Below are 16,034 nucleotides of genomic sequence, written 5' to 3' on the forward strand. Positions count from 1 at the left end.
AGACCTGTAGCTTTCATGTTTGTGACATGTTTGATGAAATGCCTGTCATGGCTAGTAGGCCTCTAATCTAGTCCTTGTTGATGTTTTTGCAAATGTATCTTTGTTCTGCTATGAAATTTCATTTCTGAAGGTGTCATTGAGTTCTAGGTAGTGACCTGGGCCTGAAAAAGTGGCACAAATCTCGAAGACGTGGGCACAACACTAAGAAAAATTTCCCTGGAAGCTCCCTTGCCCTTGTTGTGGAAGTGTTTAGAGCCTCTTAGACGCACCTTGATCCATATCAAGGGAGAATCTAGGGTTTTGATGCATTAAAACTTAATTTGGTCTCAGGGGCTAGTTACCTGAGTGGTCGGGATGGATCCTGGGAGTTTTATTGTTGATGTGGAAGGTCTGTGTGATGTGTTTCACCAGTTCCACTTCCTTAACTGACACAAAGGGAGTCAAATCATATCTTAGTAACTTCTCGTCACATGTTTACCCCAGTTGGTCGATTACTTGGGTAGATGTGGGAGGAGGGTGGTTACAACTGTAACCAACAGACATAATAGAAGTTAATTCCTTCATAGTGGTTGTTGGAACAAAGAAAGGTGATCATGTTGAGGCCGACATTATGCAAGATGAGGCTAAGGTTAATTTTTTAGCCCCCTCACCCCCACACAACACCTAAGAAATTTATATCTAAAATGGTTCTTAGAACTCCAATTGAAAGCTCAAGTCCCACCGTTTCCTTATTTTATTTATTTTTACCCATTGTAATGATTGATTGATTGATAGTATAGGCAATTTTTGGGGTTGATTTTGATGAATCCCAGTTCATGCCCCATAAATTCTGCAAGGTGGTGTTTTAGTTTGTTGAATTTGTTGGTAATATTGTTCTAGCATAGCTTGCATTTTTTATTATTATGAAACTTATTATACTTACCATCCCATAATGGCACCAAATCCTTTAGCATTTTAATGGTGTAAACATCAAGAACAAAAGGAAATGAAATCAACACAAAAGAATGTATGAAATACAAAAATTAAACTTACCTAGATGGAAAAGATCCAATTATAAATTGAGAAGAGGGAAATCTAATGGATACTATTTTTACTTTTCGAAAAGGAGAAAAAATGGTTAGAAAATTGGAATATATAAGAAAATTTTTGATACCCCAATTATTTTTCCATTAAATCTGGATCTATTGGTGATATATCATGATGTTTTTGAAAATATTGGCATAGAAACAAAGATTTGAAAAAATCGTGATTTTATACATGTGATAATATTGTTGAGCTAAGGTATCATGATGTTAGCAATATATCTTTAAATTTTATAGCATTAGTATAAAAATACCACTCCTAGTCCCAAAATGGTCTCTTTCAAATTACTCTCCAAACTCTTATAATTTATCTTTGTATATTAGTGTATTATAACTCTCAGATTCTCTTGGATATTCATTTATTCTCTATTATTTGTCATCATCTTATATCAAGGAGATATTTTAGATAATGTTCAAAACTTTCACTTAATGGTCTAGGTCTTCTATTATGCTTTTGGGCTTGGAGATTCAATATTGTGATGGTTTATAAGATCCCTCTTCCCACATTTTTATAGGTCTCTTCCATACACTTAAAAGGTTTGTTTAATTATCAACTTGTGAGGTAGGGACCTTCCCATACTAAGGGAATACATCTTAATAGTCTATTTCATTTATGCATTGCTTTCTTATTTTATTAATTATCTATATGGGAAGATGGCAAAAAAAAGTCATTTTTATAGGAGGATCGTAGAGAACTAACTACTCCATGTAGCTTAAACACTCTCCTTTGAGGCTTCTCGTTGTTTATTTACATTCTATTGTATTATTTCAAGATCATTGTTAGGTTTCAACACATAGTTAAGGGCTCTTAACCATATAGGGAATCAATTCACTTTTTTCTTTCCATTCCAATTGTTTTAAGACTTAAGGAAGGTAAAAATAAACTTTGATGTTAATTGTTTCATTTTTTCTCTGTACATTAGGTTTCAATGGAAAGATAAAAGGATTCATTTTATATTTTCATCTTTACTTTTTATATTTACTTTGGGATTTTTTAGTGTATGAAGATCAACAAAAGTGAAAGGATAAATTAACCTAGTTTATTTTAATTCTTTTAATTGTTTATTTTCCTTTTTATGTATTTAATTTGCTAATATAAAGTAACCTATTGTACCCTTCATGTTATTTATAACAATAATTGGATATAAATGATTGGCTCCATCTAACTTAGTATTCCTTTCCTTCTTTCTCTTTGTAATTTTCTCGTTTTTACCCTAAAGTGGGTGGTAATTCCACTACCAATAAACTAGTCGTGCTAGTTAGGCTTGCCTTAGTTAGAGGGAGTTGGACATTTTCACCAAAGGGATGTCGTTTTCACATTTCCTTCCTCTTTCATATGGTTGGTTGGGATCTTAGGTTAAATGTGTTCTTTCTACCTATTCCTCTTAGTTTGGGTTCATTTATTCTATCATTAAGTGACCCAAGCACACCTACATGTACTGTTGGCATTATGACGTAGGTTTGGCGCTATGACACAGGTGTTGTCCTTGATGGAAACTCACTTAGATGACAGATCACAGAATGAAGGAAAAAGAGGTATACGCAGGGTCCCCTTGACCAAACTGCGTATACACACGGATTTGCAGACCAAAAGGCGCGTATGTGTATACACGCACTTTCACGCAAGGAAAAACACATACATGTCGGAAAACTTGGTCTTGGTCCGTGGTATTTGGTCCTTGGTATTTTGACCCATGGTATTGGTCCAAGGTATCATGTCCGAAGTATTGACCCCAGGTATTTGGTCCAAGGTATTGATTCTAAAGTGGTTTTGGACCATGGTATTGAGTAAGGCCTAAGACTATAAAAGGAGGAGGAGATCATTAGGAAAAGACACTCAAGTATTGAATATCTAATGAAGAGCAAGATCTAGAATACTGGTCATTGGGTTATGGTGAATAGCTGGATCTGAATCAAGGAGGAACTTGAGCGCTTGAAGGAGGATAAGTTCTATTGATGGGTTAAGATCTTAAGGCTTGAAGAGAAGTATCTTTATGTGGTTTTGATCTTTTATCTAAATAGTTGGTGCATGTCGTAATCTGTAAATCTAATGATCTGGGTATAACTGATGTTTGAATAGTTGTAAAGGTTAAATCATCTTTTACAAATCTGTACGCAGGTTCATTACAGCAAGGGCACGTATACACGCTAGTTCAGCATTTCAAAACAGCGTATACGCAGGTTTGTCTTGAGCAAAGTGCGTATGCACGCAGGTTCGACACATTGAAGTAGTGGACACCTCATAAAATATGTTTTAGCTACTTCTATCTGTTGTTGCAGTGTTCTGGGTTTTGGCTTGGGTTCTAGTTACTGTTACTGTGTTCTGGTTACAGCTTTCAGAAAAGTGATTGTTTGATTCAGTTTTGGTTGGTACAAAGGAGATTGGTTGATGCAGATATATTTGATGTTTGATTGATGTTATTGATGGATCCAGTCTGAAAATTTATGAAACGTGGTCCCTAGAAGAAAAGAGAAGGTTGTAGCCTTCTGTAGGTCAGCACCTACATACTAGTACATCAGCTAGTACAAGAGCTAAGGGGGTTGTAGCTCCCTTCCAGGAGAATCTGGAGAACGAGAGAAGGTTGTAGACTTCTGCAGGTAGAAGCCTGCATACTGGTAAAAGACTACACCAGTACAGAAATATTGTAAAAAGAAGTTTCTTATTAAAAGAAGATAGAGACGAATTGCAGCAGGTAATTTTCACCCACATTGGGTTTCCACCTTATATCTTGTGTTCTTGTGTGTGATTGTCTTCCCTGTTTTTACTACCCTTGGTTACTGTTATATGGTTCTGATACATAGATTAAAGATCAACATCTAATGAATTAACTAAATTATAAGTCTGCAGGATATACGTTATTTTTCTTAACAATAGTTTTTTTTTTTTTCTCAGTAAAACTAATTCTATTAAGAGAACGTATGGTACAATCAGAAGTTACAACCAAGAGAGGCAAGAACACAGGCTGCCGGAAAGGATACGCTATCCACCTCGGCCCCTACAAGAAGAAGAGAGGAGAGTTGAACTGATCAAGAAGAAACAAGAAGAACAGAGAAGCAAGAGCAGAACAGAGAATTCTACCCAACATGTGTAGAATCAACTATTCGGCATTTTTTCCCTTTCTTTTTTCCAACTTTGACCCAATCTAGAGGACACTGTTGAACCGGCGTGATTTGCAAACTGCGCTGTTCTGGCGAGGAGGGCTCCTTGTCTGAATCCGAGGTGGAGGATTCATGATTTCTTTTCTGTGAGATTGGTTGGACAGATAAATCCTTGGGATCGGTCAAGGGCGGATCCTGTTCTAGCTTTGCTTCCATTCCTTTCTCATCCTCTTCCTCTTCATCCGAGCTGAAATCAAAGTCATCCATGGGGGGAGGATCATGAGGCTTCCAGCTTTTGGATTTCTGCTTAGGCTTGACTTTCTTCTTTTGGGCAGCCATCGTGGGACAAGAACTCTGAAGGTGCCCTATGAGATGGAAATTTTGACAGCAAAAGGCTGTGTTCTCGTAATCCAAGGTCTGAGTCCAATGGAAGTCTCCAATTTTGAGATTGATTTGGTCAGGGAGACCTTTGCTCATATCTATTTCTACACAGATTCTGGCGAAGGTATATAGGCCCTTTTCCCCTCTAAAACGTTTGTGTCTAGAAGGAAGCCTAGAGTATTGCCAATCCCTTGGAATACAGCAAAATGCCATAGGTGTGCCGGGAGATTTGGAAGTCTGACCCAGATAGGGAGCTTGGTGATGATTGTTGTTGCGGGATCGAAGTCTGGGAACCAGGGGGTGAGGAATAAACCTGCTGAGCCCCAGAACCATGGGCCTGCAGTTGATGCCTTTTGGTAGTCCTCCTCAAAGGCGAACGCTACAATGAAGAAGCCTTTTGAGCATAACAGAACCTTGCAATTGTTGGTCCAGTTAGAGTGAAGCCATTGGTAGAGGTCTGTTGTTCGTGGCCATAGCCCATTGAACCTGCAAATGATGGCATGATCTGCAAACTTTTGAGTTTGTTCATCTAGCGATGGATGCATGATTTCAATGGAGGGGGTTTCCTCCAGTTTGTCCACCAGAAAGGGCTTGGGAGCCTGAGCTGGTGGAGCTGTTTTCTTAGGCATTTGAGCATGGACGACGTCTTTGTAAGAAAACGCCTTAGCTGAGGATGATTGTCCTTCAGCTCCCCCTCTCAGACGAAGGGTAAGAGTAATGGTTGCATTTCTTACAATGCTGTAAAAAGACAGGGGGAGTTGATCCTCGAGTTGTTTACCTTCGTGGAGAAGTCGTTGAGCTACAAAGGGTATACCCAACTTGAGATCCAGAGCATGCTTGAGGTCCTGCACAAGATCCGACGGGCTAACCCACTGTAGTAGAGTTTTGCCAGAGATGAGCCTGATCTGGATCTGGAATGCGGCATGATCCTATTTCTGCTTTCCTCTGCATATTTGAGATGTGAGGAAACTGGTGCATGTACAGCTTGCTAAGAGCCTAACCTGTGCCTGTTTCTTTTTCTTTTCCTTCGCAGCGCCATCTTCTGTAGGACTGAGCAGGGTTCGGATGGCGTCTGAACACTGCCTCTCATGAGGGTTTCTCAAAGCCTCTCCAGAAGATCTATTATGTGCGTGGCTTGAGTTCAGGCCCCTCCATGAGCCCAAATCTTGGTGATGCCTTTCGTCAAACGCTTGCCGCACATCCTCCCATCTCCCTAACCAAAAACGGTTTGGGTGAGAGCAGAGGATATTCACAAACTTTGAAAACGATGTCTCAAGCAGTGGAAGCCATTGCTTCTCCTTTAACCAGAAGGCGCATCCATTTGTGCCATCGATTAAGTAAACCTGGAATAAATCGTTTATTCCAAAATATTCTCTCCCGCCAGGAATGACCTTTTTTGCACCTGAGCTGAGCGGATCCCGAATGGTGAACAGGTCCACAATAAGATCGGAGCCAGGGGTTCCAGACGCAAAAGAGTTGAGTCTTGCCCATGCTGCACCGTCCGGGGAACCATTGGAACACAGGGAAAACCTAGCCGAACACGCCATTTCTCCGCCGGTCTTTTTTTTCTTAACAACAGTTGCGTATATACGCAAGTTTCATTAACTGAAGTAGTGTATACAAATCTGATTGTGAAAAGAAATATTATTGACTTGCTAATATTGGTTCACTCCCCCCCCCCTCTCAGTATTATTTCCAACAATTGGTATCGGAGCAGGTCCTTCAGAAGAAGCTTGATCGCTTGAAGGAAGATCTATCATCATGAGCAACTACGAAAGAGAGGCATCCATCAGGCCACCAATCTTTGATGGGAGCAACTTCGTCTATTGGAAGGTAAGAACCACAGCCTATCTTCAATCTCTTGGAACAGATGTTTGGGAAATCGTGGAAGGAGGATACACATTTCCATCAGCAATTCCTATAGATACGACAGGTAAAAAGCAGTATGAAACAAATGCAAAGGCTCTCAATACTCTATTGGGGAGTTTTTCATAATCAGAATTTGTCAAGGTTATGCAACTCAAAACCACCAAAGAAATATGGGACAAGATCATTCTAAGCTATGAAGGAGACAATCAGGTAAAACGTGCAAAACTACAATCTCTCAGAATTAAATATGAAACTCTCATAATGCACAATGATGAAAGTATAGCTAATTATTTCTTACGTATAGATGAGATTGTTAATTGCATGAAGAACTTGGGTGAAGAGATAAACTAAGTTACTTTAGTTGAAAAGGTTCTAAGATCCTTGTCTTCTAAATTTGAATCAAAAGTTTCTGCCATAGAAGAAAAGCAGGATCTTCAGAGTATTACTACGTCACAGCTGCACGGAATCCTAACTGCTTTCGAAATGACAAAAGGGGGTCCATTAGATATGAGAGAAGCTGCATTTAAAGCTTTAGGAAAAGTAGAACTCAATGAGTCAGGACATACATCAGAAGAACAGGAAGAATCAAACTTTGTCAAGAACCTTCAACAAGGTTCTGGAAGATTCAGAGGTAAACTACCTTTCAAATGTTTTGCTTGTGGAAGAGTAGGTCATTATGCTGCCAAATGTCCTCACAAAGATAAGCTTGATAAAGGTAAGGAATCAGCAAAATGGAATAGAAAACAAAGTGTAAATAAGAAGAGCTACTATACGCATGAAGATAGTGATGGTTTATCAAATAGTGATGAAGATGAAAATAGTAATGATTATAAACTTTTGATGGCTTTTGAAGATGATGATTTCTTGGATGCTTTAGATGAAGATGGTCTCTATGAAGAAATTTCTAAACTTAAAATCTATTTAGAAGAAAAGAGTATGATTATAGATACTCTTACATTCCAACTTGCTGAAAGGGAAAAACACAATGAAAAGTTAGAATGTGAAATTGTGGGTCTAAGAAAAGAAATTGAGAAAACAAAAGCTCTCAATCTTAAGTTTGCTAAAGGATCAGAAAATTTAGATGAAATTATCAAAGTGCAGTGTTCTCCTCTGATAAAGACAAGTCTTGGATATATTGAATAACCATCTCAAGCACAGAAGCCATCAACCTCCAAAAGCTATCTTGATGCAGCAAGGAGAAATTAACAGGTTGACAATCGTCAGCAAAGGCTTAAAGCAAATCACCAGGTAAATCGAGTTCAATCTACTTCAAGGATGAACAAAAGCTATAACCAACTACAGGTAAATCATTCTCAATTTGCTTCAAGAATGAATGTCAATCATCAAGTCAGTAGATTCGATAATCACAGGAATTTCTCTAATGGCCAATGTTTTTCATGTCATAACTTTGGACACAAAGCTGCTCAATGTGTTGCTTACAAGACCATCATGACTAGAGAAGTACGAAATCAAAGGAATGTGACTGGGATCATGAAAAGGATAAACAATAACTTTTCTACTCTTGAAAATGAAATAGAATGCTCTATCTGTAACAACTTTGGTCATGAAGACTTTGAATGCAGGAGTAAATTTCGGCAAACATCTCAAAAGGAGCAAGCTTCATTGGGTCCCCAAACATGGAAAAAGAAAGAATCGCAAACCGAAAGATGTGGCATAGCATTATATGTAGAAGGACAAGAAAATCAATGGTACATCGATAGTGGATGCTCAAAACACATGACAGGTGATAAACAAAAACTTCAGTCATATAGTGCCTTAGAAAAGGAAAGGAAGGTCTCATTTGGAAATGACACCCCTACGGTCATAAAAGGTAAAGGCTTTGTTCTCTTAAAAGAAAAGGTCAAAGCTGGGAATGTTATGTATGTTGATGGTTTAAAGCATAATCTATTGAGTGTTAGTCAAATGTGTGATCAAGGAAATGAGGTAGTATTTGGATCAAATGGATGTGTTGTTCGTGAGCTTGATACAGGAGAAATAGTGATCAAAGGCATAAGAACTCCAAATAATTTATACATACTCAAGGGAGGACAACAACAATGTTATCTAAGCAAAAATGATGAACACTGTCTATGGCACAGAAGATTGGGTCATTTAAGCTTCCCTCAAATAAGGAAAGCATGCAAATTCTAGGTTGTACATGATCTTCCTGACATTAGAATTTCATAAAATACAATATGCAAATCATGTCAATTTGGTGAGCAAACCAGAACACATTTCCCTGAGAAGGAAGGATTAGCTAGTAAGCCGCTTGAACTTGTCCATATTGATTTATGTGGTCCATCAAGGAAAAAGTCACCTCGTGGAGAAAAATACTTTATATTGTTCATTGAGGACTTTTCCAGAATGTGTTGGATAGGACTTCTAAAGCATAAAGATGAAGCATCTTAAAAGTTCAAAGCATTCAAAGCTTTGGTTGAAAACGAATCAGATCGCAAAATCAAATGCCTCAGGTCTGATCGAGGAGGGAATTTACCTCGGATGAATTCTTTGACTTCTGTGAAGAACATGGAATAAGAAGGGAATTCTCTACCGCAAGGACTCCTCGGCAAAATGGAGTGGTAGAAAGGATGAACAGAACTGTTCAACAAATGGCTCGTGCTATGCTAGATGAGTCTGGAACTCCTACAACCTTCTGGGGTGAAGCTGCATTTGTTTCCATCACTATTCTCAACAAAACGAATGTTTGGGTAAACAACACTCAAACTCCTCATGAACTTTGTTATGGTAAGACTCCTACTGTAAAATACTTCAAAGTTTTTGGAAGCAAATGTTACATCAAAAGGACTAATGAAAATTTTGGCAAGTTTGAACCTAGAGCAGATGAAGGCATTCTCCTTGGTTACTCTTCCCGGAGTAAAGGATACAAGTGTTATAATAAAAGACTTGGGAAAATTGTTGAAAGTATTGATGTTGTGGTTGATGAAGCAGGCGAAAATCCAAAGCAGGTAAAAACTGAAGAATGGGAAGAAGATGAGGATTATCCTTCCACATCAAATCAGACTAACGCTGAAGAAGAAGAAACCAATGAAGCACCAGAAGAGAAGATAACGGCAAAAGAAAAGACTTCGTCCAGATATGTTCAGAAAAATCATCCAGAGACTCAAATTTTGGGGCAGAAAGAAGCAGGTGTGCAAACAAGAAGAACTATTACAGAAGCTTCAAGCTATCTAGCATTTCTTTCCTCTGTTGAACCGTAAAATGTCAATGAAGCATGCAAATATGAATGTTGGGTCAAGGCCATGAATGAAGAACTTGATCAGATTGAAAAGAATAATACTTGGGAATTGGTTCCCAAGCCTAATGATAAGAATGTCATAGGAACCAAATGGATTTTAAAAAACAAGTTGAATGAAAATGGAGAAGTTATTAGAAACAAGGCCAGACTTGTTTGTAAAGGGTATGCTCAACAAGAAGGTATAGATTTTGAAGAAACTTTTTCACCTGTTGCTAGACTTGAAGCCATAAGAATGTTCCTTGCTTTTTCTAGCTTTCAGAAGTTCAAAGTATATCAAATGGATGTGAAATCTGCCTTTCTTAATGGAGACCTAGAAGAAGAAGTATATATTGAGCAACCAAATGGATTCATCCTTGGAAATGATCCAAAACTTGTATGAAGACTTAGAAAGCCTCTCTATGGTCTAAAACAAGCTCTAAGGGCCTGGTATTATTGTCTTGACAAATACCTTCATCAACAGGGTTTTTCAAAAGAATTAGATGATAGCAATCTATATATAAAAATTGACAATGATAAATTGCTAATACTTGTTGTGTATGTTGATGATATCATTTTTGGTAGCAATGAAGCCATGAGTCAAAATTTTGCTTTGGTAATGTAGAAAGAATTTGAAATGTCCCTGCTTGGTGAGCTCACATATTTTCTTGGTTTACAAGTTCAACAAAATAAAGATGGTATTTTTCTATCACAAACCAAGTACCTCAAGTAGATCTTGAAGAAATATGGCATGGAAGATTCTAAACCAGTATGTACCCCTATGGTAACAGGATGCAGCCTCAGCGCAAATGATGAATCAGCAGCAGTACATCAACCAACCTACAGATCCATGATTGGTAGTCTACTCTATCTAACAGGTACCCGACCAGACATCATGCATGCAGTGGGAATAGTTGGAAGATTCCAAGCAAATCCAAAGGAAGCACACCTTTAGGCAATCAAAAGGATTTTCAAATATCTTCAAGGAACACAAAACTTTGGTTTATGGTATCCTAGAGATACAGATCTTACACTTCATGCATATACAGATGCAGATTGGGCAGGAAGCGTGGATGACAGAAAAAGCACTAGTGGTGGTGCATTCTTTATGGGTTCCAGATTAGTGTCTTGGTTCAGCAAGAAACAAAGTTCAATTGCATTATCTATAGCTGAAGCAGAATATGTGGTTGTTGCATCTTGCTGCACACAACTCCTTTGGATGATGCAAACATTACAAGACATTCAGATCACATGTACTCCACCCATCTCCATTCTATGTGATAATACAAGTGCAATCAGTATTTCAAAGAATCCTGTCATGCATTCCAAAACCAAGCACATACCTATCAAATATCATTTTCTCTGTGAACAAGTGCTTGAACAAAAGGTCAAATTGGAGTATGTTCCCTCCAAAGAACAGGTTGTTAATATATTCACTAAATTGTTGCCCAGAGAGACATTTGAATATCTCAGATAGAAGCTGGGAGTAGTTGATGCTTCATCTTGCTGTTGAAACCTATCTGGTTCAGAGAATAGTGGTTGTATGCGAGTTTCATGAAGCGTATCCACGTACATACGCCAGTTTCTATGGATACAACTGCGTATATGATGGTTTGAAGAATATCAGTGGGCCAGACTCAGGATGAAAAGAGTCTGATATGGGTCTGATAGTGATCATCTAGCACAGGTTCAGGGGGAGCATATACTTCTAATAATGCATTGTTAACATTATCTTAGAATTTCTTGGTACAATTTAACAGTTGTTTCTGATTCGGGTGGAACAGGTGCAGAGGGAGATCATGGTTGTTGGTCTGGATGGTGATTGAGAGATAGTTGCTGATGACTATCATAGTCTTGTTTTAGATATCTTGTCTCTATGTTATGCATATCTTTCATTATCCAGGTCATGTACCAACCTATTTTGTTTCCCTACTATGCCTGGGATGGATGATGTAAGGTTCTTGTTTTATCATGTATAAACTTTTTGTGTATCCCCACTTGGTTGGGTGGATGATTCAATCTTGGTATATCCCCACTTGGTTGGGAGATGGATGTATGTATGAGTCTTTGGTGATATGAAGGCCATTTATGATGTATAGAGTCATTTTCTTCTTGTAGAACATCTTTTTGCAGACCTTGCTTACAGTCAGGGGGAGCATGAACAACACACTTCAACATATCAGAGAATTCAGCATGTACTCAGGGGGGGCATAACCCTTTACCCTTGATGAAAGAGGGGGAGAATGACTTGGGGTTGTCATCAAGTCCAAAGGGGGAGATTGTTGGCATTATGACAAAGGTGTTGTCCTTGATGGAAACTCACTCAAATGACAGATCACAGTTCAGGATCACAGAATGAAGGAAAAAGAGGTATACGCAGGTTCCCCTTGACCAAACCGTGTATACACGCGGGTTTTCAGACCAAAAGGTGCGTATGCGTATACATGCACTTTCACGCAAGGAAAAACGCGTACATGTTGGAAAACTTGGTTTTGGTCCGTGGTATTTGGTCCTTGGTATTTTGACCCATGGTATTGGTCCAAGGTATCTTGTCTGAAGTATTGACCCCAGGTATTTGGTCCAAGGTATTGATTCTAAAGTGGTTTTGGACCATGGTATTGAGTAAGGCCTAAGACTATAAAAGGAGGAGGAGATCATTAGGCAAAGGCACTCAAGTATTGAATATCTAATGAAGAGCAAGATCTAGAATACTGGTCATTGGGTTATGGTGAATAGCTGGATCTGAATCAAGGAGGAACGTGAGCGCTTGAAGGAGGATAAGTTCTATTGAGGGGTCAAGATCTTAAGGCTTGAAGAGAAGTATATTTATGTTGTTTTGATCTTTTATCTGAATAGTTGATGCATGTCGTAAATCTGTAAATCTGATGATCTGGGTATAACTGATGTCTGAATAATTGTAAAGGTTAAATCATCTTTTACAGATCTATATGCAGGTTCATTACAGCAAGGGCACATATACACGATGGTTCAGCATTTCAAAACAATGTATACGGAAGTTTGTCTTGAGAAAAGCGCGTATGCACGCCGGTTCAACATAGTGAAGTAGCAGACACCTCATAAAATATGTTTTAACTACTTTTGTCTGCTGTTGTGGTGTTCTGGGTTCTGGCTTGGGTTCTGGTTACTGTAACTATGTTCTGGTTATAGCTTTCAGAAAAGTGATTGTGTGATTCAGTTTTGGTTGGTACAAAGGAGATTGGTTGATGCAAATATATTTGATGTTTGATTGATGTTATTGATGGATCCAGTCTGAAAATTTATGAAACGTGGTCCCTAGAAGAAAAGAGAAGGTTGTAGCCTTCTATAGGTCGGCACCTACATACTAGTACATCAGCTAGTACAAGAGCTAAGGGGGTTGTAGCTCCCTTCCAGGAGAAGCTGGAGAATGAGAGAAGGTTGTAGCCTTCTACAGGTAGAAGCCTGCATACTAGTAAAAGACTGCACCAATACAGAAATATTGTAAAAAGAAGTTTCTTATTAAAAGAAGATAGACATGAATTGCAGCAGGTGGTTTTCACCCACATTGGGTTTCCACCTTATATCTTGTGTTCTTGTGTGTGATTGTTTGCTCTGTTTTTACTGTCCCTAGTTACTTTTATATGGTTCTGATACACAGATTAAAGATCAACATCTGATGAATTAACTAAATTACAAGTCTGCAGGATAAACGCTAGTTTTCTTAACAAAAGTTGCATATATACACAAGTTTCATTAACTGAAGTAGCATACACAAATCTGATTGTGAAAAGAAATATTATTGACTTGCTAATACTGATTCACCCCTCCCCCCCCCCCCTCTCAGTATTATTTCCAACATGTACTACAATTACACATGTGATATGAGGGAGCTTATATAATGGTTTCATACATATATATGTTTCCAACTAGAATTGAACCAAAATTTTCCTCTATTTCAAGGGGAGAATGAATGGATTGAGAGCAACGATTGATGATTGCACAAAATGAAGTTGATGACCACCATAATTCAAAACAATGATTCCATCAAGTCTAACTTGAATCGCTAACACGAAAAGTTAATATTCCTTGCATTTACATTATAATTTCATATTAAAAGTGTCATACAACTTAAAGAAAAATTTTGAGGGACATGAAACAAATTTTAGCTATGGTTTCTAATGTGCAACTTTAATAAAGGAGAAATTAATATACTATAACAATATGTGAAAAACATTCAATTTTAAAATAAAATGAAGAAACATTGAAAATAAACTTTAAAAGTGAATTCTAACCATCTTCAATTGTTATTATTCTTTTAACCAAAATTGACAAATTTGTAAGTGACTACAACCATTTGATGTCTTGAAAGAGTTCATTCAATAAATTAAATCATCTATTATGAGTAGCATTTAAACCTTGAAAAATTCCATATTTTATGGTGCAAAAACATGTGAAATTCAATTATAATTAAGATAGAATCTCTTAAATCTCACTGAATCAAAACCTTATGATTTACAACCCTAATATTCTATTTAAATGGATAATGATTTCGTTAGTACATCTTTCACAAAATAATATAATAAAATTTATTAACATTTACCAAAGACCAAAAAATAAGTTAATGAAAATAAAAGACACAACTACTAATATCAAATTATATATATATATATATATGTTTGTTTCACCCATTTTCATATATATATATATAATTTTTATTTTTTCGGTTGAAAAGGTTTTTTTAAGGATTTACATGTTTGTTTCACTCATTTTCATATTATATATATATATATATATAATGAAAATGAAAATGAGTGAAAGAAACATGTAAATCCTTTAAAAAAACCTTTTTTAACCAAAAAAAATAAAAATTATATATATATATGGGTGAAACAAACATATAAATCCTTACCAAAAAAACCTTTCAACCAAAAAAAGATAAAGATAAAAATAATGAAAAGCACAAAAGTCTATATTATCACCGATTAATAGTAAGGATCCAAAGCAACAAAACCTAGAAAAAAGGAATACGTTACTCAATATCCATACAAAACATAGAGATAGAAATCACGAAGATCACAAAGTCCATGTCACTTTAAAGGATCCAAAACAAAGCTTGATAATGTCGTGAAGCACTTGTGTGACTATTGTCTTAAAACTAGTCTTCATCTATGTGCATAACCATATGAAGCATTATTTATCCATTTCACACGTGATTATAGGCTAGTCACTTAGTGAACAAAGCTAGAAGAGACCATTCCTCCCCATATCCCATATTGTGTTAGAGAAAAGAAAACATGAAAGAACATTACTAATTATGAGATGTTTTTCATTTTCATTAGAAAAGATAGTAGGCTTAAAACATGTAATTAAACTGAACAAGAGCCATGTGGTGGAAATGTTACTGCCCTGTTTTTTTGCACATTGCTATCACATGATTTTTTTTATTTTCAAAAATCAATTGTGTAAAGTTAAAAGCATTTATTCAAACTTCTAACTAGAGAGATCATAAAATTATATTAAGACGTTATTAAGTTTCATCTAGATTATTGCAATGCCATAATCTAGATGGCTTTTTAAAGAAAAATAAAGAAAGCTATTTTTTATTGTATTTTGGATTTATCTCCTTATAGGTTCACTCAAATTTCAAGCATGGGAACTTGTTGGATGCAAAATTAGATTTTACATACAATGATAATCCATTTTTCATATTTTTGAGTGACCACACTTGAAATTTGAGTGAACCTATGAAGAGATAAGTTGAAAATATGATTAAAAAAATAGTTTTTTCTTTTCCCTCCAAAAACATTTAGTCTTGGGGATGGCATCATCATCTCTAATCGTATTGGTTCTTTTAAAGTCGATTTTCTTAGTACATTTTTCATTTTAAGGCCCATTTTTATCTCAAAATTCCAGTAATGGGCATTCATCCCTAAGGGATTGTGATTGGGCTCTCATGGACCGAATAATATGAGGTTAACTAGAAGAAAAAGAAAAATTGTAGTTAGGAATAAACCCTACAAATATATAAGACAACTAATGAATATGGATTATCAAAGACTGGGGAGAAAGAAATGGAATTGATTCAAAATAAGATAAATGAGACTCACAAAATTGTATAAGGACAACAAGTGAAATGAATCCTTTCTCTCTCTTGGAAGTAGTTGTTGTCATAGTATATAATAGATTTTGAAAGTTTGTTAATCTAGTTGTTGAGGAAGTTATTTGGGATTAACAATTTTGTTTAAATAATTTCTAAGCCAATCTTAAATGTACTCCTTCATTAGTGGTATGGTTATGTATTTTTTAATTCTTAGCACAAAGATTTCATCCTCCATCTTATTTGCATCTAATAATAGTTTCTTAGAAGTTTTTGGTTGGTATTCATTGTTATT

Source organism: Pinus tabuliformis, chromosome 4_1 (genome assembly GCF_031772625.1).
Source record: "Pinus tabuliformis cultivar Carrire ecotype Pingquan chromosome 4_1, CPIR1, whole genome shotgun sequence".
Lineage (NCBI taxonomy): Eukaryota > Viridiplantae > Streptophyta > Pinopsida > Pinales > Pinaceae > Pinus > Pinus tabuliformis.